Source organism: Macaca nemestrina, chromosome 11 (genome assembly GCF_043159975.1).
Source record: "Macaca nemestrina isolate mMacNem1 chromosome 11, mMacNem.hap1, whole genome shotgun sequence".
NCBI classification, from domain to species: Eukaryota; Metazoa; Chordata; class Mammalia; order Primates; family Cercopithecidae; genus Macaca; species Macaca nemestrina.
The window spans coordinates 119,727,646-119,752,711 of NC_092135.1; the positions used below are offsets into that span (position 1 = coordinate 119,727,646).

General features: G+C 38.9%; 1 long non-coding RNA gene across 1 annotated transcript in view; it reads left to right on the top strand.

The window, feature by feature from the left end:
* The window catches only part of LOC105481294 (uncharacterized), a 42,495-nt gene extending 27,525 nt beyond the window's left edge, over window positions 1–14,970 (top strand). The window contains exon 3 of the long non-coding RNA XR_011609614.1: window positions 14,871–14,970. This is a non-coding gene — a long non-coding RNA (uncharacterized lncRNA). The remainder of the gene's footprint in view (window positions 1–14,870) is intronic.
* The last annotated feature ends 10,096 nt before the right edge of the window (window positions 14,971–25,066 follow it).

Here is a 25,066-nt window from a genome sequence, read left to right on the forward strand (position 1 = left end):
TAAATCATAATTGTATATAAATAGCATTTGGAAACGTGGTTATAAAACTTAATGGAATGTTAAAATTCTTGCAATTTTACATTTTCTTGGAATTCTCAAGCAAGGAAGAATAGAATGTGTCTATCCATAATGATCTGTATTTAAACAGTTTATTTCTATAAAATATGGTAGTTTCAGGGATAGCAGAACTAATTTTTGGTTTAAATTTATTAGCCCATATGAAGGACACCAAAAGATGGTACTTTTATTTGTTAGAAAAACGTAGATGTTTTTCTTTTACTTTAAAGGTAATTAGCAAAAAATTGGAATGTATTATTTCCAAATCAGAGATTGTATTACTTCAAAATAAAACTTGAATGATAAAACAAATAAGCTTAAAGGGAAAATGATAACCAAGGAAGCAGAGAAAGCAGCAAAAAAGTAGGCAGGGCAGTTTCTCCAAGATGGCCGAATAGGAACAGCTCCAGTCTATAGCTCCCAGCATGAGTGAGGCAGAAGATGGGTAATTCCTGCATTTTCAACTGAGGAACCGGGTTTATCTCACTGGGGCTTGTCGGACAGTGGGTGCAGGACAGTAGGTGCAGCCCACCGAGCGTGAGCCAAAGAAGGGCAAGGCATCGCCTCACCTGGGAAGCACAAGGGGTCAAGGAATTCCCTTTCCTAGCCAAGGGAAGCTGTGACAGATGGCACCTGGAAAATCGGGTCACTCCCATCCTAATACTTACTGCACTTTTCCAATGGTCTTAGCAAATGGCACACCAGGAGATTACATCCCATGCCTGCCTCAGAGGGTCCCACGCCCACAGAGACTTGCTCATTGCTAGCACAGCAGTCTGAGATTGAACTGCCAGGTGGCAGCGAGGCTGGAGGAGGGGCACCCGCCATTGCTGAGGCTTCAGTAGGTAAACAAAGCATCTGGGAAGCTCGAACTGGGTGGAGCCCAGCGCAGCTCAAGAAGGCCTGCCTGCCTCTGCAGAATCCACCTCTGGGGGCAGGGCATAGCTAAACAAAAGGCAGCAGAAACCTTTGTAGACTTAAATGTTCCTGTCTGACAGCTTTGAAGAGAGTAATGGTTTTCCCAGCATGGAGTTCAAGATCTGAGAACAGACAGACTGCCTCCTCAAGTGGGTCCCTGACCCCTTGAGTAGCCTAACTTGGAGGCAACCCCCAGTAGGGACAGACTGACACCCCACCAGCCGGGTACCCCTCTGAGATGAAGCTTCCAGAGGAATGATCAGGCAGCAACATTTGCTGTTCAGCAATGTTTACTGTTCTGCAGCCTCCACTGCTGATACCCAGGCAAACAGGTTCTGGAGTGGACCTCCAGCAAACTCCAACAGACCTGCAGCTGAGGGTCCTGACTGTTGGAAGGAAAACTAACAAACAGAAAAGACATCTACACCAAAACCCCTCTGTACATCACCATCATCAAAGACCAAAGGTAGATAAAACCATGAAGATGGGGAAAAAACAGAGCACGAAATCTGAAAATTCTAAAAATCAGAGCGTCTCTTCCCCTCCAAAGGAATGCAGCTCCTTGCCAGCAACGGATCAAAGCTGGATGGAGAATGACTTTGACAAGTTGAGAGAAGAAGGCTTCAGACGATCAAATTTCTCCAAGCTAAAGGAAGAAGTTTGAACCCATTGCAAAGAAGCTACCTTGATAAAAGATTAGATGAATGGCTAACTAAAATAACCAGGGTAGAGAAGTCCTTAAATGACCTGATGGAGCTGAAAATGGCACAAGAACTACATGACAAATGTACAAACTTCAGTAGCTGATTCGATCAACTGAAAGAAAGGGAATCAGTGATTGAAGATCAAGTGAATGAAATGAAGCAAGAAGAGAAGTTTAGAGAAAAAAGAGTAAAAAGTAATGAACACAGCCTCCAAGAAACATGGGACTATGTGAAAATACCAAATCTACATCTGATTGGTGTACCTGAAAGTGATGGGGAGAATGGAACCAAGTTGGAAAACACTCTGCAGGATATTATCCAGGAGAACTTCCCCAACCTAGCAAGGCAGGCCAAGATTCAAATTCAGGAAATACAGAGAACACCACAAAGATACTCCTCGAGAAGTGCAACTCTAAGGCATATAATAGTCAGATTCACCAAAGTTGAAATGAAGGAAAAAATGTTAAGGGCAGCCAGAGAGAAAGGTCAGGTTACCCACAAAGGGAAGCCCATCAGACTAACAGCAGATCTCTCGGCAGAAACTCTACAAGCCAGAAGAGAGTGGGGGTCAATATTCAACGTTCTTAAAGAAAAGAATTTTCAACCCAGAATTTCATATCCAGCCAAACTAAGCTTCATAAGTGAAGGAGAAATGAAATCCTTTACAGAAAAGCAAATGCTGAGAGATTTTGTCACCACCAGGCCTACCCTACAAGAGCTCCTAAAGGAAGCACTAAACATGGAAAGGAACAACTGGTACCAGCCACTGCAAAAACATGCCAAATTGTAAAGACCATCGATGCTAGGAAGAAACTGCATCAACTAATGAGCAAAATAACCAGCTAACATCATAATGACAGGATCAAATTCACACATAACAATATTAACCTTAAATGTAAATGGGCTAAATGCTCCAATTAAAAGACACAGACCAGCAAATTGGATAAAGAGTCAAGACCCATAGGTGTGCTGTACTCAGGAGACCCATCTCACGTGCAAAGAAACACATAGGCTCAAAATAAAGGGATGGAGGAAGACCTACCAAGCAAATGGAAAACAAAAAAAGGCAGGGGTTGCAATGCTAGTCTCTGATAAAACAGACTTTAAACGAACAAAGTTCAAAAGAGACAAAGAAGGTCATTACATAATGGTAAAGGGATCAATTCAACAAGAAGAGCTAACTATCCTAAATACATATGCACCCAATACAGGAGCACTCAGATTCATAAAGCAAATCCTTAGAGACCTACAAAGAGACTTAGACTCCCACACAATAATAACAGGAGACTTTAACACCCCACTGTCAACATTAGACAGATCAGCGAGACAGAAAGTTAACAAGGATATCCAGGAATTGAACTCAGCTCTGCACCAAGTGGACTAATAGACACCTACAGAACTCTCGACTTCAAATCAACAGAATATACATTCTTCTCAGCACCACATCGCACTTATTCCAAAATTGACCACATAGTTGGAAGTAAAGCACTCTTCAGCAAATATAAAAGAACAGAAATTATAACAAACTGTCTCTCAGACCCCAGTGCAATCAAACTAGAACTCAGGACTAAGAAACTCACTCAAAATCGCTCAATTACATGGAAACTGAACAACCTGCTCCTCAATGACTACTAGGTACATAATGAAACGAAGGTAGAAATAAAGATGTTCTTTGAAACCAATGACAACAAAGACACAACATACCAGAACCTCTGGGACACATTTAAAGCAGTGTGTAGAGGGAAATTTATAGCACTAAATGCCATAAAGGAGAAAGCAGGAAAGATCTAAAATCGACACCCTAACATCACAATTAAAAGAACTAGAGAAGCAAGAGCAAACACATTCAAAAACTAGAATAAGGCAAGAAATAACTAAGATCAGAGCAGAACTGAAAGAGATAGAGACACAAAAAACCCTTCAAAAAATCAGTGAATCCAGGAGCTGATTTTTTGAAAAGATCAACAAAATTGATAGACCACTAGCGAGACTAATAAAGAAGAAAAGATACAAGAATCAAATAGATGCAGTAAAAAATGATAAAGGAGGTATCACCGCCAATCCCACAGAAATACAAACTACCATCAGAGAGTACTATAGACATCTCTATGCAAATAAACTAGAAAATCTAATAGAAATGGATAAATTCCTGGACACATACATTCTCCCAAGACTAAACTAGGAAGAAGTTGAATCCCTGAATAGACCAATAACAGGTTCTGAAATTGAGGCAATAATTAATAGCCCACCAACTAAAAAAAGTCCAGGACCAGATGGATTCACACCCAAATTCTACCAGAGGTACAAGGAGGAGCTGGTACCATTCCTTCTGAAACTATTCCAATCAATAGAAAAAGAGGGAATCCTCCCTAACTCATTTTATGAGGCCAGCATCATCCTGATACCAAAGCATGGCAGAGAAACAACAAAAAAGACAATTTTAGACCAATATCCCTGATGAACATCAATGCAAAAATCCTCAATAAAATACTGGCAAACTGAATCCAGCAGCACATCAAAAAGCTTATCCACCATGATGAAGTGGGCTTCATCCCCGGGATGCAAGGCTGGTTTAACATATGCAAATCTATAAATGTAATCCATCACATAAACAGAAACAAAGACAAAAAACACATGATTATCTCAATAGATGCAGAGAATGCCTTTGACAAAATTCAACAGCCTTTCATGCTAAAAACCTTCAATAAAGTAGGTATTGATGGGACATATCTCAAAATAATAAGAGCTATTTATGACAAACCCACAGCCAATATCATACTGAATGAGCAAAAACAGGAAGCATTCTCTTTGAAAACTGGCACAAGATAGGGATGACCTCTCTCACCACTCCTATTCAACATAGTGTTGGAAGTTCTGACCAGGGCAATCAGGCAGGAGAAAGAAATAAAGGGTATTCAATTAGGAAAAGAGGAAGTCAGATTGTCCCTGTTTGCAAATGACATGATTGTATATTTAGAAAACCCCATCATCTCAGCCCAAAATCTCCTTAAGCTGATAAGCAACTTCAGCAAAGTCTCAGGATACAAAATCAATGTACAAAAATCACAAGCCTTCCTGAACACTAATAACAGACAGATAGAGAGCCAAATCATGAGTGAACTCCCATTCACAATTGCTTCAAAGAGAATAAAATACCTAGGAATCCGACTTACAAGGGATGTGAAGGACCTTTTCAAGGAGAACTACAAACCACTGCTCAATGAAATAGAAGAGGACACAAACAAGGGGAAGAACATTCCACGCTCATGGATAGGAAGAATCTATATCAGGAAAATGGTCATACTGCCCAAGGTAATTTATAGTTTCAATGTCATGCCCACCAAGCTACCAATGACTTTCTTCACAGGATTAGAGAAAACTACTTTAAAGTTCATATGGAACCAAAAAAGAGCCCGCATTGCCAACACAATCCTAAGTCAAAAGAACAAAGCTGGAGGCATCACGCTACCTGATTTCAAACTATACTACAAGACTACAGTAACCAAAACAGCATGGTACTGGTACCAAAACGGAGATATAGACCAACGGAACAGAACAGAACCTCAGAAATAATACCACCCATCTACAACCATCTGATCTTTGACAATTCTGACAAAAACAAGAAATGGGGAAAGGATTCCCTATTTAATAAATGGTGCTGGGAAAACTGGCTAGCCATATGTAGAAAATCTGAAAATGGATCCCTTCCTTACACCTTATACAAAAATTAATTCAAGATGGATTAAAGACTTAAATGTTAGACCTAAAACCATAAAAACCCTAGAAGAAAACCTAGGCAATACCTTTCAGGATATAGGCATGGGCAAGGACTTCATGTGTAAAACACCAAAAGCAATGGCAACAAAAGCCAAAATTGACAAATGGGATCTAATTAAACTAAAGAGCTTCTGCACAGCAAAAGAAACTACCATCAGAGTGAACAGGCAACCTACAGAATGGGAGAACATTTTTGCAATCTACTCATCTGACTAAGGGCTAATATGCAGAGTCTATAAACAGCCCAAACAAATTTACAAGAAAAAAACAAACAACCCCATCAAAAAGTGGGTAAAGGATATGAGCAGACAATTCTCAAAAGAAGACATTTATGCAGCCAACAGACACATGAAAAAATGCTCATCACAGTCCATCAGAGAAATGCAAATCAAAATCACAATTAGATACCATTTCACACCAGTTAGAATGGCGATCATTAAAAAGTCAGGAAACAACAGGTGCTGAATAGGATGTGGAGAAATAGGAACACTTTTATACTGTTGATAGGACTGTAAACTAGTTCAACCATTGTGGAAGACAGTGTGGTGATTCCTCAAGGATCTAAAACTAGAAATACCATTTGACCCAGCCGTCCCATTACTGGGTATATACCCAAAGGATTATAAATCATGCTGCTATAAAGACACATGCATACATATGTTTATTGTGGCACTATTCACAATAGCAAAGACTTAGAACCAACCAAAATGTCCATCAATGATAGATTGGATTAAGAAAATGTGGCACATATATACAATGGAATACTATGCAGCCATAAAAAAGGATGAATTCATGTCCTTTGTAGGGACATGGATGCAGCTGGAAACCATCATTCTCAGCAAACTATCGCAATGACAAAAAACCAAACACTGCATGTTCTCACTCATAGGTGGGAATTGAACAATGAGAACACTTGGACACAGGAAGGGGAACATCACACACCAGGGCCTGTCGTGGGGTGGGGGAAGGGGGGAGGGATAGCATTAGGAGATATACCTAAGGTAAATGACAAGTTAATGGGTGCAGCACACCAACATGACATATGTATACATATGTAACAAACATGCACGTTGTGCACATGTATGCTAGAACTTAAAGTATAATAAAAAAAAAAAAGCAGGCAGGAAATTGACAATGAATATTTGGTTATCAAAGTTAATGTGAACACATAAAGCTTTTCTATTTAAAAAAAAACAAACAAAGATTTCAGGTTGTTCTAAGATACACACCTAAAATAAAATTAATTACAAATGTTAAAATAAAATAGACCAGTTGCAGTGGCTCACACATGTAATCCCAACATTTTGGGAGGCCGAGGCGTGTGGATCACTTGGGGCCAGGAGTTCAAGAGCAGCCTGGCCAACATGGTGAAACCCTGCCTCTACCAAAAATACAAAACTTAGCCAGGTGTGGTGGTGCATGCCTGTAATCCCAGGTACTCAAGAGGTTAAGGCACGAGAATCGCTTAAACCCAGGAGGCGGACGTTGCAATGAACTGAGATTGCACCACTGCACTCCAGCCTGGGAGACAGAGTGAGACTCTGTCTCAAATAAAATAAAATAAAATAAAATAAAATAAAATAAAATAAAATAAAATAAAATAAAAGCAAATAAAACAGGTGGGCAAATACATGTTAGGATAGAAAGAAACCAAAAAGAATTTGTCTGCAATGGTTCTCTTTATCATTTAAAATAATCTATAGCCCTAAATCAAAAGCAACCTGGTATCCAGCTACAGGAGACTGGCTACTTTATGGCACATTCACAAGGTGGAATATTAAGAGTTAGAGTTGAAGATTCAGTGTTAAGGGAATAAAGTGGATTATAAAACAATGTTAAGAGTTAGGGTTGAAGATTCAGTGTTAAGGGAATAAAGTGGATTATAAAACAATGTTATACTGAAGAGATCATATAGCACAATGTGAATGACATTCTGAAAATACAGATCCTCCTTAGATCTTACACTTCAAGAATCTTGAAGTAGCTTGAAGTATATCTTTGCTTTGTAAATTGCCTGGTAGGAATGAAAACAGCGGATTGACGGTGTTTGAACAAGAGCCCAAGGTAAATATATAACGTCTGAGTATAAAGAAGGACAACAGCCTTGGAGGTGGCTTGTGATAACTCTACCTAAAAGTGATATGGAATGTTCCATGTAGATTCTATATTGTAGAAGACAGCAAACAAATCCAATCCAATCTCTTCTTAGGGAAGTAAAAATGCTAAAAGCATGCGATGAACTAGGGTTAGATGTAAAGAGAAGATTTCAATCTGCTTCTGCATTTGGCCTAGTGAAATCCCTGTCTTTGAAGTGTTTGGTTCTGGAGTGACTATACAGTTAATAGAACAGCTTCCCTTATTATTCCATGCTCCTATGCACTCCTGATATAAATCTTCATTATTGATAGTAGTCTGTGATGTTTATTCTTTGAGACCTTATAGAACTTGATATATATGTATGTATAACTCTGAGTGGTGGAATTTCACATGCTTTTTATTCCATTCTTGTTACATATCTGTATTGTTTAATTTTTCTGTAATGAATATGCACTATTTATACAATAGAAAAACAATAAATGGTACTTTAAAGTTAAATTTAATTTAAAGGCAAATTAATTTTACAGATGAACAGCAATGCTTTCTAAGCAGTGGGGTAGTGTGCATATACTAGAAGCTTTCACATTATTCATATTCTTTTCTTTTATTTTATTTTTTCCCGAGAGGGAGTCTTGCTCTGTTGCCCAGGTTGGAGAGCAATGGTGCGATCTCAGCTCACTGCAACCTCCGCTTCCTGGGCTCAAGCAATTCTCCTGCCTCAGCCTCCCGAGTAGCTGAGATTACAGGCGCCTGCCACCATGTCCTGCTAATTGTGTCTTTTGTTTTTTGTGTTTTCTGGTGGTTTTTTTTGTATTTTTAGTAGAGTCGGGGTTTCACCATGTTGGCCAAACTGGTCTTGAAAAGTAATCCCAGCACTTTGGGAGTCCAAGACGGGCGGATCACGAGGTCAGGAGATCGAGACCAGCCTGGCTAACACGGTGAAACCCCGTCTCTACTAAAAAAACAAAAAAAAAAACTAGCCGGCGAGGTGGCGGGCGCCTGTAGTCCCAGCTACTCGGGAGGCTGAGGCGGGAGAATGGCGTAAACCTGGGAGGCGGAGCTTGCAGTGAGCTGAGATCCGGCCACTGTACTCCAGCCTGGGCGACAGAGCGAGACTCCGTCTCAAAAAAAAAAAAAAAAAAAAGAAATCCTGACCTTGTGTTCTGCCTACCTCGGCCTTCCAAAGTGCTGGGACAACAGGCATGAGCCACCACTCCTGGCCACATTATTCCTATTCTTTGACCTGGTCATTGTACTTCTGGGAATGAGGCTGAGGCAGGAGAATGGCGTGAACCCGGGAGGCGGAGCTTGCAGTGAGCTGAGATCCGGCCACTGCACTCCAGCCTGGGTGACAGCGCGAGACTCCGTCTCAAAAAAAAAAAAAAATAAATAAAATAAAATAAAGTAAAATAAAATAAAATTATCTTTGATACAGAAAAAGCTTTATGTACAGAGTTATTAAGCGAAGCATCACTTATGATAATTAAGAATTGGAGGCAATAGTCACTAAAGAAAGTTTAGAAATGCCATTTAATGGAACATTAATGGAACATTAAGGAGTAAAAGATAATGTATACCCAGGATTTGTAATAACACAGAAAATTGCTGATGAGTGAGTAAAAAATCACAACTAGGGAAAAGTATGCTTTTTATAATGAAAAATTATATAAATTATATAAACTACATATTTAAAAAGGTAAAAATACAACCAAGGGGAAACAAAGCTTTTCCTCCCCTGCCTTGATGAGATTTGACTATAAATGTTCTCTTCTGTGCGACAATTAGATAAACCTTGGGTTACTTACTAACAGAACCAGCACTTGTTCAAGTGTCTGTACAGAGACTCAGAGCCTCTTGGCAAACACCAATCCTGCACTGCCCAGTTCAGCCACTTTTGACTGGTGGGTGCTATTTTACCTGTATGTGCCCAGTACTCTCTGGGAATGGAAAAGAGAGGATGATGGGTGGAAAGAAAGTAAAGTCCCTAGAGATGAAAAGCACACTGTCATCCCTTTGTCTCACTTAGGGTGACAGCAGGGTGTAGTGGGGTTGGAAAGACAAAACTTTGACACCTCTCCTTGCTCTGAGTTTGTTCCAATGCACCAATTTACTCCAAGGGCCAAGAATGTCACCTGAAGAGAAGGTTCGGTTCATGTGGGGTGAAGAAAGGAGTGGCAGCTTATTTAACTGGTTTTCTCTGCAATGTGTTCCCCAGGTGTACTTGCACTCCTGTGTCCAGTTCAGCTCATAAATATTTATTAAACAACAGTTTATTTAGTCAGTCACTTACTCAGCTGTATTTATTATCAACTATGTGGCATGTACCGTATCAGGCTGATTGACCCTGTTCTCAGTGTTGTGGGAAGTCAGAATTAAAATTTTACACAGTATTTGAACACTGACAAGACATTCGATAATTTTAAAATGCTCATTAGTTTTTGGAAGTGTGATCATGTGAAAATATTTTGGGAATTTTTTTTAAAGAAAGAGTCCTTATTGTTTAGAGATATAGGCTAAAGTATTTAAGGGTAAAATATAATATTTGGGAGGAAGCGAGATAGTATAAAGATACAAAAGATAAAATATCCGTATGTTGTTGATTACTAAAACAAGAAGAAATGGGACTTTGTTATAGTCTCTGTACTTTGTGCATGTTTGGAGATTTCTGTAGTAAATAATTTATTTTGTGAACACACAACTAGATACTGTTGAATAAAAATCATTTCCCAGAAACATGAAACACTATGAACTGAGATGAGTATTTTGAAGGAAGACACTCATAGGAATGTAGAACTAGGAAGATGAATAGCAGGGGACTTGACCTAGATTGAGAAATCATGGAGGCTCCACCTAGCAGTTTTTGGACTGACATGAAGAAGAGGAGATGTTAATCCAGTGAAATGATGGAGGGGCTGAAGCATTCATCTGTCTGTGTCCAGACCCTTAGATGAGGAACTTGCATGGAGTCTTCTAGAATGAAAGAATGGCCAGAATATAAACAATGGCGCACATTTAGTGAGATTAGCTGTAGAGGTCAGACACAGTCAGACCTTGAAGAGGGGCTTTAGACCATCCTTGAAGTTTGATTTCCTGTCCCAAGTACAATAAGAAGTGCTTATGGGTTGGTGGTGACATGATAATATCTTCATTTTGCAAAGATTACCGTGGCTACAATGAAGTAGGCAAATGGAGATGGTGGGTTGGGTCGGGGAATGGACTTTGGAAGGCCTGGTAAGAGGCTATTGTAATATTGCGGGTAGGAGATCATGAGCCTCTGTGGCTTGAGTGGACGTGGAGAGAGGTGGATGGCTTTGACAAGCATTTAGAGGGTAACAGCCACATGACTTAGTGAAGAGTTAGATATGGGGGACCAGAGAGGGCTTAAAGGATGCCTGGCCTAGCTTTTTATGCTACAAAGACAAAAAACAAAAGACCGCATTTTAATAGATGTTATAGTCAAGGAGATAAGCAGTTTCCATCAAATATGATGAGTACTAAGGTAAAAGTAAGCCCAGAGCTTCTATTGAAGCATGAAACATGTGAGTGAACTTACCAGCCTGGCGGTCACGAACTGTTTCCTAGGAAATGCCAGTTAAGCCAAATCTACACCATGTGAATTAGAATCAGCAGAAAAAGGGGGGTAAAAAAGGTGTTTCAGCAAGGGCAACAGTATGAGCAAACTAGTGGAAGATATACAAGAGCATGAAGCACTGGGGACCAGAGACAAGCAGGGTGCATAAGGCATGCAATTTAAGTAGGCACACATTCTCAGGTGCGCTCTGTATAAACTAAAGAGTGAGTACCGCTTTAAATTTTGCACCCTACACACCTTGCTTGCTGTGCTCTAATCCCTGCCCTGATTAAGTGACTACTTACTGGTGAATGGGTTTGAAGCTGAGACTTGCAGGAGATGAGGTAGCAAGGGTGAGATAATGGAAGGTCTTGCTTTGTGTACTAAGAAGCTTGGACTTTTATTCTACAGAAATAGGAAAACATCAAAGGGCATCACGCATGAAGAATTAAGGATCAGTTTTATATTTTGGATAAATCTTTGTGATGTAGAATGAACAGAGAGAGAAAGAGAAGATGCAGAGAAGACAGACAGATCTGTTAAGATGCTATTGCCTCATATTCCAGGGAGCAAATGGTGATGACTTGGGTAGGATGACAGTATGACAGAGAAGGAGAGAAGTTTATGTATTCAAGATACATATATAGGAAAATTTGGTAAAAGATGAGTCAAAGATAACCACATTTTTCTCAGTTGGGTAACTGAGTTGATGATGCAATTTATTGATATTTCCTATATGTATACATGTGTACCCAGACACAGACACACACATGCACATGTTTATTTGCTTCAAAAGCCACTGTGCTATTTACAATAGTCGGCCACCATGTTTTCTATTTATACTGTTCTGCCTTGAAATAAACACACACACAACAAACAAAAAGCAAAAACTCAACGCATTGTCTAGTTTCTACACCACAGATTTGTTCTTCAAATATTGCATAGAATTAAACATTCATGTGACCAGGAATGTTTTTTCAGAATTTAAATTTTCAAATCAGTAGAAGTTGGGTGGTGTAATGGCTGGCTGTATAAAAGAATCCTTTCTCTTTTTAACATAATGACAGACTCATGACTGTAAGCTCTGTTAGATCAAGTGGCATGTCCATTCGATTTATGATCATACCTCCAGCAGATAACACAGTTCCGGGTGTGGAGTAGGTACTCATGTTTTTATGAAATAAAAGAATAATATTTTAGGTTGGGAGGATCTTTCTGTGAAACAAGCTGGCCCCAAATTCAATAGCTTAACAATCATTTATTCTTGCTCATGTTCCTGTAGGTCAGTGGAGTCCGTTGATTAAGGCTCCAAAACTGGGGTTGGCTCCAGGCCATGGCCAACATTCAGGAGATTGCTGTAAACATATTTCAGGCCTCTGTATTATATTTGCTAATATCCCATTGGCTAAAGTAAGCCATATGGTAGAGGCTAAAGACAAGTGGCAAGAGGAAACATTTGACTGTAGTGGAAAGAGCTACTAGGTCACATGGCAAAGGATGTGATTGTAGAGAATAGTGAAGAGCTAGGGACAATTATTTAATATACTACTGTCCACACTCTTAGGAACAACTATTTATCTCCCTCCTATATGAAAAATAAACTTACCCCCATCCTAAAATCTCCGAAGTCTTATCTAATCATGGTATCAAATTTGAAGCCCAGGATCTCAATATCTAAAGCAGTCTAGATTTGGTTTATCTTTGTAAAAAATGTTTTAAATTTAATTAATTTTTATTGATGCAGACTATAATAGATGTACATAGTTTTGGAGGTGCATAAGATAATTTAATAAATTCACATAATTTGTAAATATCAGATGAGTTCTTAAGATATTCTAGTTCTTAGGATATCTATCACCTTAAATATTTGTCTTTTCTTTCTGCAATAACCATCAGAATTTTTCTATTCTAGCTATTTTGAAATATAATTATTATAAACTATAGTCACCCTGCTAATTTATCTAGCACTAGGTCTTATTTTTTCTACCAAACCATATATTTGTGCCCATTAACCAACTTCTCTTCATCCCCTTCTACTGCCTATCCTTCCCAGCCTCTTGTAACCACCAGTCTACTCATTCTTCATTAGGTCCATTTTGTAGTTCCCACTTGTGAGTGAGAACATGTGATATTGTCTTTCTGTGCTTGGCTTATTTCACCTAACATAATGATCTCTAGGTCCATCCATGTTCCTACAAATGATAGGATTTCATTCATTTTTATGGCTGAATAATATTCCATTGTGTATATATACCACATTTTATTTATCCATTTGTCCACTGATGGACACTTAGGCTGATTCCATATCTTGGCTTTCATGAACAGTGCTGAAATAAAAATGGAAGTGCAGGTGTCTTTTGAATCTATTGATTTGCTTTCTTTTGTGTATATGCCCAGTAGTGGAACTGCTGGATCATATGGTAGTTCTAGTTTTAGTTTTTTGAGGAACCTCCATACTGTTCTCCATAGTGGTTGTACTAATTTAGATTTCCAGGAGCAGCGTACCAGGGTTCCCCTTTCTCCATATCCTCACCAGCATTCGTTATTGCCTGTTTTTTTTTGTAAAAGCCATTTTAACTGGGGTGAGAAAAAATATGCTACAATAGTAACCAAATCTGCACGATACTGACATAAAAACAGACACATAGACCAATGAAACAATAGAAAATCCAGATGTAAACCTAGATTTGGGTTCTCTCAATCTAGAGATGTATTTTTTTTCACTTTCAAAAAACTAAATCTTTTTTAAAAAGATATTTTGATGTATTTCATTATCTATGTATTTATTTATTTAGTTTTGAGGTTATGACAGTTAATCTTATTTGTCAATCTGCCTGGGCCACGGAATGCCCACATATTTTTTCAAACCTTATGTTGGGTGTTTCTTTGAGGGTACTTCATTCTGTTTCTCTGGAGAACTCTGACTAATACAGCGATATTTTGTGATACAGTTGTAAGTATTAGTACAGATAGATCCCATGCACCTTGTCTTAGTCTATTTGTGCTGATGTCACAAAATTCCACAGACTAAGTCAGTCATAATCAGTAGAAATTCATTTCTCATGGTCGTGGAGACTGGGAAGTCCTGGATCAAGGCACTGTCTGATAAGGGTCCTGGTCTTTGCTTCCAAGATGGTGCTAGTTGCTGCATCCTCCAGTGGGGATGAACTCTGTGTCCTCACATGGTGGGAGGAATGGAAGGGCATGAAAGCACTCTCTTCAACCTCAAGCCCTGTTAGAGGAGTGCTAATCGTATTTATGAGGAGGAGACCTCATGACTTACTCACCGCCAAAGACCACATGTCTTAATACTGTTGCATCAGGGATTAAGTTTTGAAATAACTTTTGGAGGAGACACCACCATAGCATATCTCTACTCCATTTCCTGTAGTGGTGAGGTCTTAAAAGCCTTACCCAACCCATACATCATCCCAACCAGGATATTGACGTTAACACAATCCATTGATCTCATTCAGATTTTCCCCATTTTTCTTGCACTCACTTCTATGTGTGTCTGCACATGTTTAGTTCTATGCAATGTACAAGTTTGAGTCTCTGCCACCACAGACAAGATACAGAAGAGTTTCATTACCAGAAAGATCAGAGATGTACTTTTGAATGGATGAATAGTGCTTAAAAGAGAAATGAGTTTTGTGGTTAGCTACTTAAGTCCCATCCCCCGCTCCCTATTCCACCTTTAATATTGTGGAATTTATTACTGAAAACTTCCTTTCTTCTCAAATCAGGTAATGTGTACGGTGAAGTTAACCTCAATGTGACGTACCAAGGGCATGTGAAATCACAAGGAGAAAGTGCAGTATTTACTGTGTGAGCAGCTATTCCAGTCAATGGTAAGTGATTTTTTTTTTTTTTTTTTTTTTTAACAGAATCTCACTCTGTCATCCAGGCTGGAATGCAGTGGCGCAATCTTGGCTCACTGCAACCTCTACCTCCTGGGTTCAAGTGATTCTCCTGTCTCAGCCTCCCGAGTAGCTGGGACTACAGGTGCCCGCCACCAGGCCTGGCTAATTTTTTTGTATTTTTAATAGAGATGGGGTTTCATCATGTTGGCCAGGATGGTCTCGATCTCTTGACCTCATGATCCACCCACCTTGGCCTCCCAAAGTGCTGGCATTACAGACATGAGCTACCACGCCCTGTGGGTAAGTGATTTTAAAATTTACTTTTACATGAAAATGGCATGAGTAAGTCAGGCGCAGTGACTCATGCCTGTAATCCCAGCGCTTTGAAAGACCAAGGCAGGAGGATGGATTGAGCCCAGGAGTTGAGACAAGCATGGCAACATAATGAGACCCCATCTCTACCAAACATTAAAATAAAAATTAGCCAGGCATAGTGGCCCTCACCTGTAGTCCCAGTTACTCTGGAGACTGAGGTGTAAGGATCACTTGGGCCCAGGAGGTTGAAGGCTGCAGTGAGCCAAGACTGCGCCACTGTACCCCAGCCTAGGTGACAGAGTGAGACGCTGTCTCAAGAGTAAAAACAAACAGATAAACAAAAAACCCAGCACGAGTGTATTATGGAGTAGAATGCAATATTTCTTTTTATCGAAAACAAGACTTCAAATATATGCCCTGCACATTGCAGTCATTTGCGGCTACACTTTCAGATCCTTCAAATTATGGAATCATCTTTACTGTCCTAAGAGGTACTTTGATACAAACTTTGAGAAACACTTCTAGTTAGCTTTTCATCTGCTATTTTCCACCTCCTTATTCAGGGTATTCCTTAAGGCCAGGGACTTGGCAGTTGCCACTTTGTTATTCCTGGCACAAGCACAAGGCACACCACAGGAGAAGCATTCATCTGACGTGGCTTGAATGGCTTTGTGCCTTGCCTATTAGGAATATAGATGATCCTCTATCTATAACTCTGTTAAGAGGGTAGAGAAACCTCAGATTGAGTCTAGACTTTGACCTACATAGTCATATGACCTTGCGCAAACTACTGAATGTCTCTGCGTTTCCTTGTCTGCAAAATCCAGAATACCCATTACGTGAGTTTATTTTAAGACTTAAAGGAAATATTGTGCAAAGTATTCATCACAACTTATGATACAAAGTAGGTACTCAAGAAACGAGGGTTGTTACTACAGTGATACGGTTTGGGTCTGTGTCCCTACCCAAATCTCAGGTCAAATTGTAATCCCTGTGTCAGATGTGGGGCCTGGTGGGAGGTGATTAGATCATGGGGGTGAATTTCCCCTTTGATGATGTTCTCGCAATATTGTGAGAGTGAGTGAGTTACTGTGAGATCTGATTGCTAACAAGTGTGTGGCACCTCCACACCCTCTCTTCCTTCTGCTCTAGCCATGTGAGGACTCCTGCTCCCACTTCGCCTTCTGCCATGAGTAAAAGTTTCCTGAGGCCTCCTTAGAAGCCAAGCAGATGCCAGCATCATGATTCCTGTACAACCTGCAGAATCATGAGCCAATTAAACATATTTTCTTTATAAATGACCTATTCTCAGGTATTTATAGCAGTGTAAGAATGGACTAATACATACACTGATGATGATGCTGGGATGTTGATGATATTAACTTAATAACTAAAATAAATTATGAAAGAACTATAAAATTAACAAATAAACGAGGAAAGACTTTTTCAAAAATAAATATTTTTTTTCTCAACATCAAATATCAATTTTACTCCAGCTAGTAAAGAAGATAAAATTGATGTCTATTCTAAGTCTACTAAGACATCATAACATAAACAAACAAAATCATCAGTATTCTCTTCCCTGGATCTAAGCGTTACATGAAAATCCCAAGTCTTACTCATAATTTCTAAGTTAATGAGGAATCAGATATAATCGATGATGTTATAGAGAAAACACTAAAAGTAAAACAAATATATCTTGGAGAAAGGCTTTAAACATAGCTTTGAGAAATGAAAGCCTCTAGCATCATTTTTCTCTGTCAATTTTGGTAAAAGCATTTTAGGAAGATGCTTTTTACAAGACTTATCATTATGGAAGAGTGATAATATGAAAAGATCTTCTCTCAGACCTAGAGCACCTAATGAAAATGTATAATCTTCCATTCTCAGTTCAGAAAGGAGGTCTGGATGTCACAACCTAAAAAGGGATTTTTTTTTCTTTTTTTCTTTTTCTTTTTTTTTTTTTTTTTTTTTGCCATTCTCTGTATTTGTTCAGCCTGACAACATCACATTCTCCATAGCCTGTGATTGGGTGCTACACTGTCCATATTATCACACCTAGGTCAGTCTTAAATCACAAGTCTTCACTTTCAAAGTGTCTCATGTCTATGAATCCACTGTCACATTAGTAGTGGCTGGATGGTGACTTCAAGGATATCTTTAGGTCCCATAAATCCTAATAATTTAGAGGCATTTTCCTGGTAGCATTAGTACATGCTTGCATATCCATCCAGGCAGGACCTGCTCCTGGAAGTGACTATCTGCTCAGAAGAAATCCAGAACTCTCTGGGGTGAGAGCACAGGATGTTCCTAATGAAACAAATTTGCAGGCCTCAGTGAATGTCAAGAATGGCCTATTTGGGGGCCTGGGTGTCCATTAATGACACTTATTTTCTCCACCCGAATTCTCAACCATGCAAGAGGTTTATCATATGCCTTAGGTGTGATGGGGTTATCTCCAGTGGAAAGAAAACCTAGGAAATGAAGGACATATTTTCCCTCTAATAGCTTATGGCAGGGTTTATCAAGCTCAGCAGTATTCACAATTTGAACCAGAGAGTTCTTTGCTGTGGGGGCCATCCTGAGCATTGTACCACATGTAGTAGCCTCCTTAGCCTCTCCCTACTAGACATTAATAGCACACGCCCCCAAGTCATGACAACTGAAAATGTTTCCAGACATTGCCAAATGTCCCTCTGTGGGTAGGGGTAAAATTTTCCTAGGTTGAAAACCACTGGCCTAGACTTCAGTTCTTTTTGCTGTAAATTGGTTCATTCAGAACAATTCTGTTGAGCATTTAACTATGTGCCAGGCTGGTGGGGAAATGTATTAGTTCATTCTCATGCTGCTAATAAAGACACACCAGAGACTGGGTAATTGATAAAAGAAAGAGCTTTAATGGACTCAGAGTTCCACATGGCTGGGGAGGCCTCACAATCATGATGGAAGATGAAGAAAGAGAAAAAGAATGTTTTACATGGCGGCAGGCAAGTGAACTTGTGTAGGGAAATTCCCCTTTATAAAATCATCAGATCTTGTGAGGCTTATTCACTATCATGAGAACAGCATGGGAAAGACCCGTCCCCATGATTCAATTAGCTACCACCGGGTACCTCCCATGACACATGGGAATTACGGGAGCTACAATTCAAGATGAGATTTGGGTGGGGACACAACCACACCATATCAGGAAATGTAAAAAAGATCTAGTTTTGATCTTAAATAGCTTGCATCTAGTGGACTCACAGAGATGCGTCAAAGGAGATACTTGGTACTACACATGAACCCTAATTGTTCCCCAGCAGTGGCCTTGACTCACAAAAATCCTGTTTGACCATGTGGAGATAGATCTGTTGATCCTTCCGTGACAAACTGCCTCTTACGGAAACAGACATTTTTCTACAGATCTTTCAATTTCTGTTTGGAGAATGGCTACTGTATCCAGGCTTGACATTCAGAATGTATGCCTGCAGCCCATGAAATTTGTTTTCTCTCTGAGTAATGGGGCTTTTCCACCCGGTGTCTCCATGGCATCTGCGAGATCAAAGTCATTTATTTCACAACAAATATTAAGTCCCAAACAGCTTAATCTTGACAGACGGCAGAATCTCTAGGGAAAATGCAGAGTTTAAACAAAAATAACTCACTAAGGCCCTTATCCAGTACTTCTGCATTTTATATACCAAATATATTGAGCCATTCACTAATACGATTGTTATACTTTGGATATATGTCAAATAGTCATTTTTAAAGAAGTAGCATTCTATTTTCACTATCTAAATTTTATGGCAGATTGCGGTGCTCTAAATGTAATGACCTCACAGGGAAACATTTTCTATGGAACATTTTCCACAAAGGTGTCAGATATCTGGGGCACAAATCGTAGTGAAATTTTGGACTGACTTTTTAAAAAAATTATTTTAGCAGAATAGAAAGGAAAATAATGTATTTTTATAACAGTAGGTCTCACATTTTCTAGGGCATGGGCCATTTTCATGAAAGATGGCCTTTGAGCCTTCCTACTTTTCAAAACATAGAAACGGCACCAAGACAAATGGGAATACAGCTCTTGTTTTTAATAGGATGGTGAATTAGAGAGGAGGGAAGAATCAGAAACTCAACAGGGGTCAGTATACCTGAGTTCTAGAACCAGGTCTACTTTGTGAGATGATCTTTTATGTCATTTTCCTTTTGTTACATTAAGGTTAAGAAATGAGATTCGTTCTCTGAGTTTCCTAATATTAAAATAAAGGGCAAGATAAATGATATTATTACTAATATTGAACAACTTTATTTATTTAACATTTGTTGATAGCATACTCTGCACTAAGCTCCATTCCAGGCACTGGGGCTGTGATATGGTTTGGTTCACCTTGAATGGTAAAAACCCCCATGTGTCAAGGGTGGGGCCAGGTGGAGATAATTGAACCATGAGGGCAGTTTCCCCCGTACTGTTCTTGTGGTAGGGAATAGGTCTTATGAGATCTGATGGTTTTATAACAGAGAGTTCCCCTACAGAAGCTCTCTTGCCTGCCACCATATAAGATATGCCTTTGCTCCTCCTTCAACTTACCCACTACGATTATGAGGCCTCCCCAGCCATGTGAAACTGTGAGTCCATTAAACTTCTTTTTCTTCATAAATTACTCAGTCTCAGGTATGTCTTTATTAGCAGGGGGAGAACAGACTAATACAGGCCATCACTAAAGGGGATTGCTAATTTAGACAAGAAAAATACATATTCTCATGACAAATATCAAAGTTTAAAAGACTTCATAATTGTGTCAGCATAATGTGTTAAGAAGCCCATATTTAAAGGAAAGTTTAGAAACCTATCCATAACTTTTAGGCATCTTGAAAAATGGAAATAGATCTCCTCCCCACCCTTAAAAGCAGAGCCACTAGAATGAGGGAGAATGAAGTCTGGACAGGTAAAGGGATACAGCATGTACTGGTCTAGGATGCTCAAGCATTCACTTCCTCATCTTCTCCCCTCTTCTCCCATTGCTTATTCTGTGCATCTGGGGAATACTGACATTTACCCCACCAAACATACAGAAGCGTGCACACACACATACCCACCCACCCACACAAACACACATACACGCTCAACATACGTATACACACATGGGCCTGAGCTCCTCAAAATGGCTAGCTAAATCCATGCAGCACGCTAAAGAGAGCTAAATCCATGCAACACTAAAGAGAGGGCATCACTTTTCTGAATTCAAAAGACTGGATTGCACTAAATATAATGGGTAAACATTTGAAATTTCAGACACCAACAGCCTTAATAGACAGAGAAAGCATGGTGCACTTAGTATTAAAAATAGTAACAATTATTCCCAGTCAATGATAGTGAATCTTTCCAGGATATTTTGGTTGATACTTTGGCTGATTGGACAATCCTGGAATTTAAAATGTTATTCAGTATTGAGCACATTTTCGGGTAATGACTGAAGCTGATCTTTTCGGTTTAAAGACAGGAGATTGGTGGTTAAGATGGCAGAAAAATTATTAGGGCTTAGTTTCACTTGCGATATAAATGAATTTCCTTTGAATGTTGAGATCCTTGAAAGTCGTCCTAAGTGGCATTTACTAATGTGCTTTATCATGTCCAGGAAATAGTAGTCGTCAGTGTGGGTGTTTCTCTTCAGAGGAATGAGAGTATAAGAAGGGGAAAAAAGACTTGCTCTTTCATGAATGTCTAAGAAGGGATTCTTAGAAATGCCACAATACTGGACTAACCCATTCATTTTGTAATAAAGACTAGGTATAACTCATCTTTTGGAGTTTTGTTTAATTTCGAACCCCTAACTCTATTGTTAATCCCCGTCAGTTTCCCCTGTAATTACAATCTGTTAACTTTTCAAAGAGACAGGAGGTTGTAAACTTCTTTGAAATTCCGTCGGTAGGTATAGTTGATACTATTCAGACAGGATGAATTCCACCAAGGGGGAGAAATGTGGAGGAGAGGAAACAGTTGAGATACTGGGGGTGAGAATGTAATGGGAATAAATCCACAGGTTCCAAATGGCACACCTGGAACATCCCTGCTACTGCTCCTCCAGCTTGTTCCCAGGTGATCCTCAGCACAGCCTTAGAATCTTTGGAAACCCAGGCAGCCAGGAACACTCAATTATCCTGGGCACTAGAGATGAAACCTATTTCTTATTTTTGGATAGGATTTGTGAGATAGAAAGGCAAGGAATCGCGGTCAACCGAATTAAAAAAAAGAAAAAAATCTCTGGATACTCACCAGGCTAGAAGGCCTAAAGAGCCTGACCTGAAAAACACCTTAGACATAAATTTTGCAAATGAGGAAGCTGAGTTTCAGAAGGCTGTTCCTTGACAAACACCAATATAATTGATGACAACCACAAATAGCATGTTTCAATGGCATCACCATGTATACTGTTCCACCCATCAATCAGAAGCATGCATCTGCATTTTAATATATGCCTATAATTGCTTATTATTCAAGTTTCCTATTGAAAAAGCACTCTTGGTCATATATATTGTGAGTAATTGAGTCTCTACTATATATTGGTAAATGATTTGCATGATCTGGACCCCACAGTCCTAGCATGACATTTCCCTCTTTTCCTATTACTAGCCATTCACAGCATCCAAAGACAACAGAGGTGCTGGATCACTGCCAGGCCCCAGGCATTGAAGTCTTGCTTGCTGCAATTCTCTTTGGCTAAGTTAGGCACATACTAAAATGGATACAAGGATCCCATAGCAATTGCCTTGTAAGACACTTAAAGGCAACCGATCACAAGGTGGACAAGGGAAAGCTTTCAAGAACCCTGAAATTGAATTTGGAGTCACTAATACAGCTGGGGAATGATAGCGTGGAATGTCTCAAGGTCGCTTGCAACAGAGAAAGGGGGCCTTATTTCAAAGAAATTGCCCTGTCTGCCAAGATAAAAATGAGACACACACAGCAAAGAGAAAAGAGCAGCTGCTACAGAGCACTACCAAGGGAGAGACTGCAAAACAAATCATCAGTGGGAAAGAGAATGAGGAACACCATGAATTTCTTCCATCACTGGACAAGAAGCGCTCTCTCCTCTAATTCATAGGATAAAAAGAAGGCTGGCTCCAAATGGCCATTTAAACCCAGCAGGGCCCTTTGCAAGAATGGGAAAGAGAGAAGATAACATGATTTTCTCCACTGTGTCAAGATGCAATGGCTACGTACACCTCCTGCAGCCGAATCATAAAGGAGGGAGCGTGCTTGCGACCATTTGGACCACATGGTTCCCGCTGTCAGAAGGTACCCCCCAGAGACATCATTTTCCACTGCCTATGGATCAGACATCCAGCAGATTCCAGGAAGCACAATGTTAATAGACTGAAATTGTCTTTGCTTCTGGAGGCAAAAGCGGAAACAGACAGGGCAAAGATTTTCTCCTGTGCTTTCTTCTAGAACTTTTATAGTTTTAGGTTTCACGTTGTGTATGATCCCCTTTGAGTTAATTTTTTATACGATGCAAGATATGGATCAAGATTTGAATCTGAATATGGATAACCAATTGTTCCAGCACCATTTGCTGAAAAGACTATCTTTTCTTCACTAAATTGCTTTTTTAACTTTGAAAAGAATCAATGAACCCATGTATGTGTGTATCTATTTCTGGACTTTCTAGTCTGTTTCATTGATTTATATTGTCTATTCTTTTGCCATTACCACACTGGCTTGATTACTGCACCTTCACAGGAAGTCTTGAAATTAGGTAGTGTGATTCCTCCAACTTTGTTCTTTTTCAAAATTATGCTGGCTACTACGGTTCCTCTGTCTTACTATATATATTTTAGAATCAGCTTGCTGATTTTTACATACACATGCATAAACACACAAACATGCTAGATTTTTCACTGGAACTATACTGAATTTATACATCTACATTATTATTTTTTAAAGATAAATTGCTTCATACATTTATTCTGATGCTTCTGGTTCAAACCGGGGTTTCTACTTTAACCTCTCCTCTGTTACACTTGTGTCTCTTTTCTTCCACACCAAATAAGCTAGTTCTCTAGGACACTGAAGATGATAGAATTGGAACATTTCATAATTGCTCATCTAGTTTATCCCATATTACACACAGTCTCTGAATAATGCTCATATCACCAACAATATAATTACTAATATTAATTAAAAACTTTTTTGCATATGCATCTTTTTCTCCCATTTTTAAAATTGTACTACATCTACATTTTCTGAACATATAGTCATCCCATCACTATAAAAAATCTGCCTTGATATTTTTTCTAAAAGACACACCTATCTATTTATTTAACTTATTATCTGTCTCCTTCAAAAATGATTTTAAACTGCCTTAAAAAGAGGAAAATACAGTTGAGTAAAAAGGAGGAAGCAAATATGCTAACCATAATTTAAATATGTGTTATGATTAAGTGCAATATTTGGCTTAATGAATCCTAACAGTCAAATTAAAGATAAAAATGTGACAAATTACATAAAGTGGTATTTTTCAAACACAATTTTTATTTTTTTCTTAAGATTAAAGGCAGAAAATTTTTTTACATTACATTACTAGGAGACAAAAATTGAGATGTGTGATAACATCCTCAATAAGAGTTTCACAGAAATGTAAAAAAAAATTCACATGAAAAAATGTTCAACATAATATTAAAGTGCAAATCAGTAAAACTGAGAGATCTTTTAGAGAAAGATCTTTATCTTAAACTGTTTCTTAATACTTTTTCTGGTACATCATGTAGCTATTTCTCTTTTTATTATAGTGTATGTTGTTATAGAAATATTTTAAATATTTATATTTAAATATATTTATACATCTATTATATATGGTACATATGTATATATTTTTTGCTTTTCTAATTAGAAAGAATTTCCCTACTATCAACATTATCATTAAGAACTTTAGCTGACTCTTTGAGCCAAGAAAACACTTTGAAAATTCTACTCAGCCACACCTTAGAAACTGCCCAAAGTGTTTCACCATCAAGCTTAGGCTATGTTAAAGCAAACTTGGCATCAGCTTCAAGGGCAAGGCAGAGGAAGAAGACATTAGCTGCAGATATAATAAAATGGGAAAAGGGGGTCAAAGAATGAACATTTGACTAGTGGGGTGAACAGCAGGTGAAGAGTGTTAGTGACTATGAGATAGTGGATGTGGAAGGAAGGATCACAGTACCATTGACTGTCCATTGTAAAAGTCCAGCAAGACCTAAAGGGAATGAGTATGTCGTAGAGAAGTCTGAATTTGTTAACAGGAGACAAGCTTAATGGACAGTGAATAATAGGATTACTGGAAAAGGTAATCTAGATAGGAATAAGATATAGATAAATCAAAGATTGAAGTTTCCTGAATTCTCCCACAGAGAGTTACATACAAATTCTAATACCACAATATTTTCCACCTTGAGTCGTGCTTCATGAGTTTGCTTTATGAAAGAACATTTCATTTACTTGAAGATGACAGCTTGCCCATTTTCAGGTGACTACATCCTTATCACCACTTAAGAGCCAGTGGGCTCTTCTCAGAAAATCTTGGGCTTACACAGACAAGATAGTCCACAGTTTTATGCCAAATTTCTCTATCTCTTGCTACTCTTTATCCTAAGACTGTGAGGGCATTCTGACCTCTTAATTCCTTGAGGGCCATAATTGACCAGAAAGACTCTTGACTGCATCAGGAATTGAGTGGGAACTCTTGATAGATCTTTGGTCAATCACTTAAGACAATCCATTTCATTTAAGTCATTCCTGG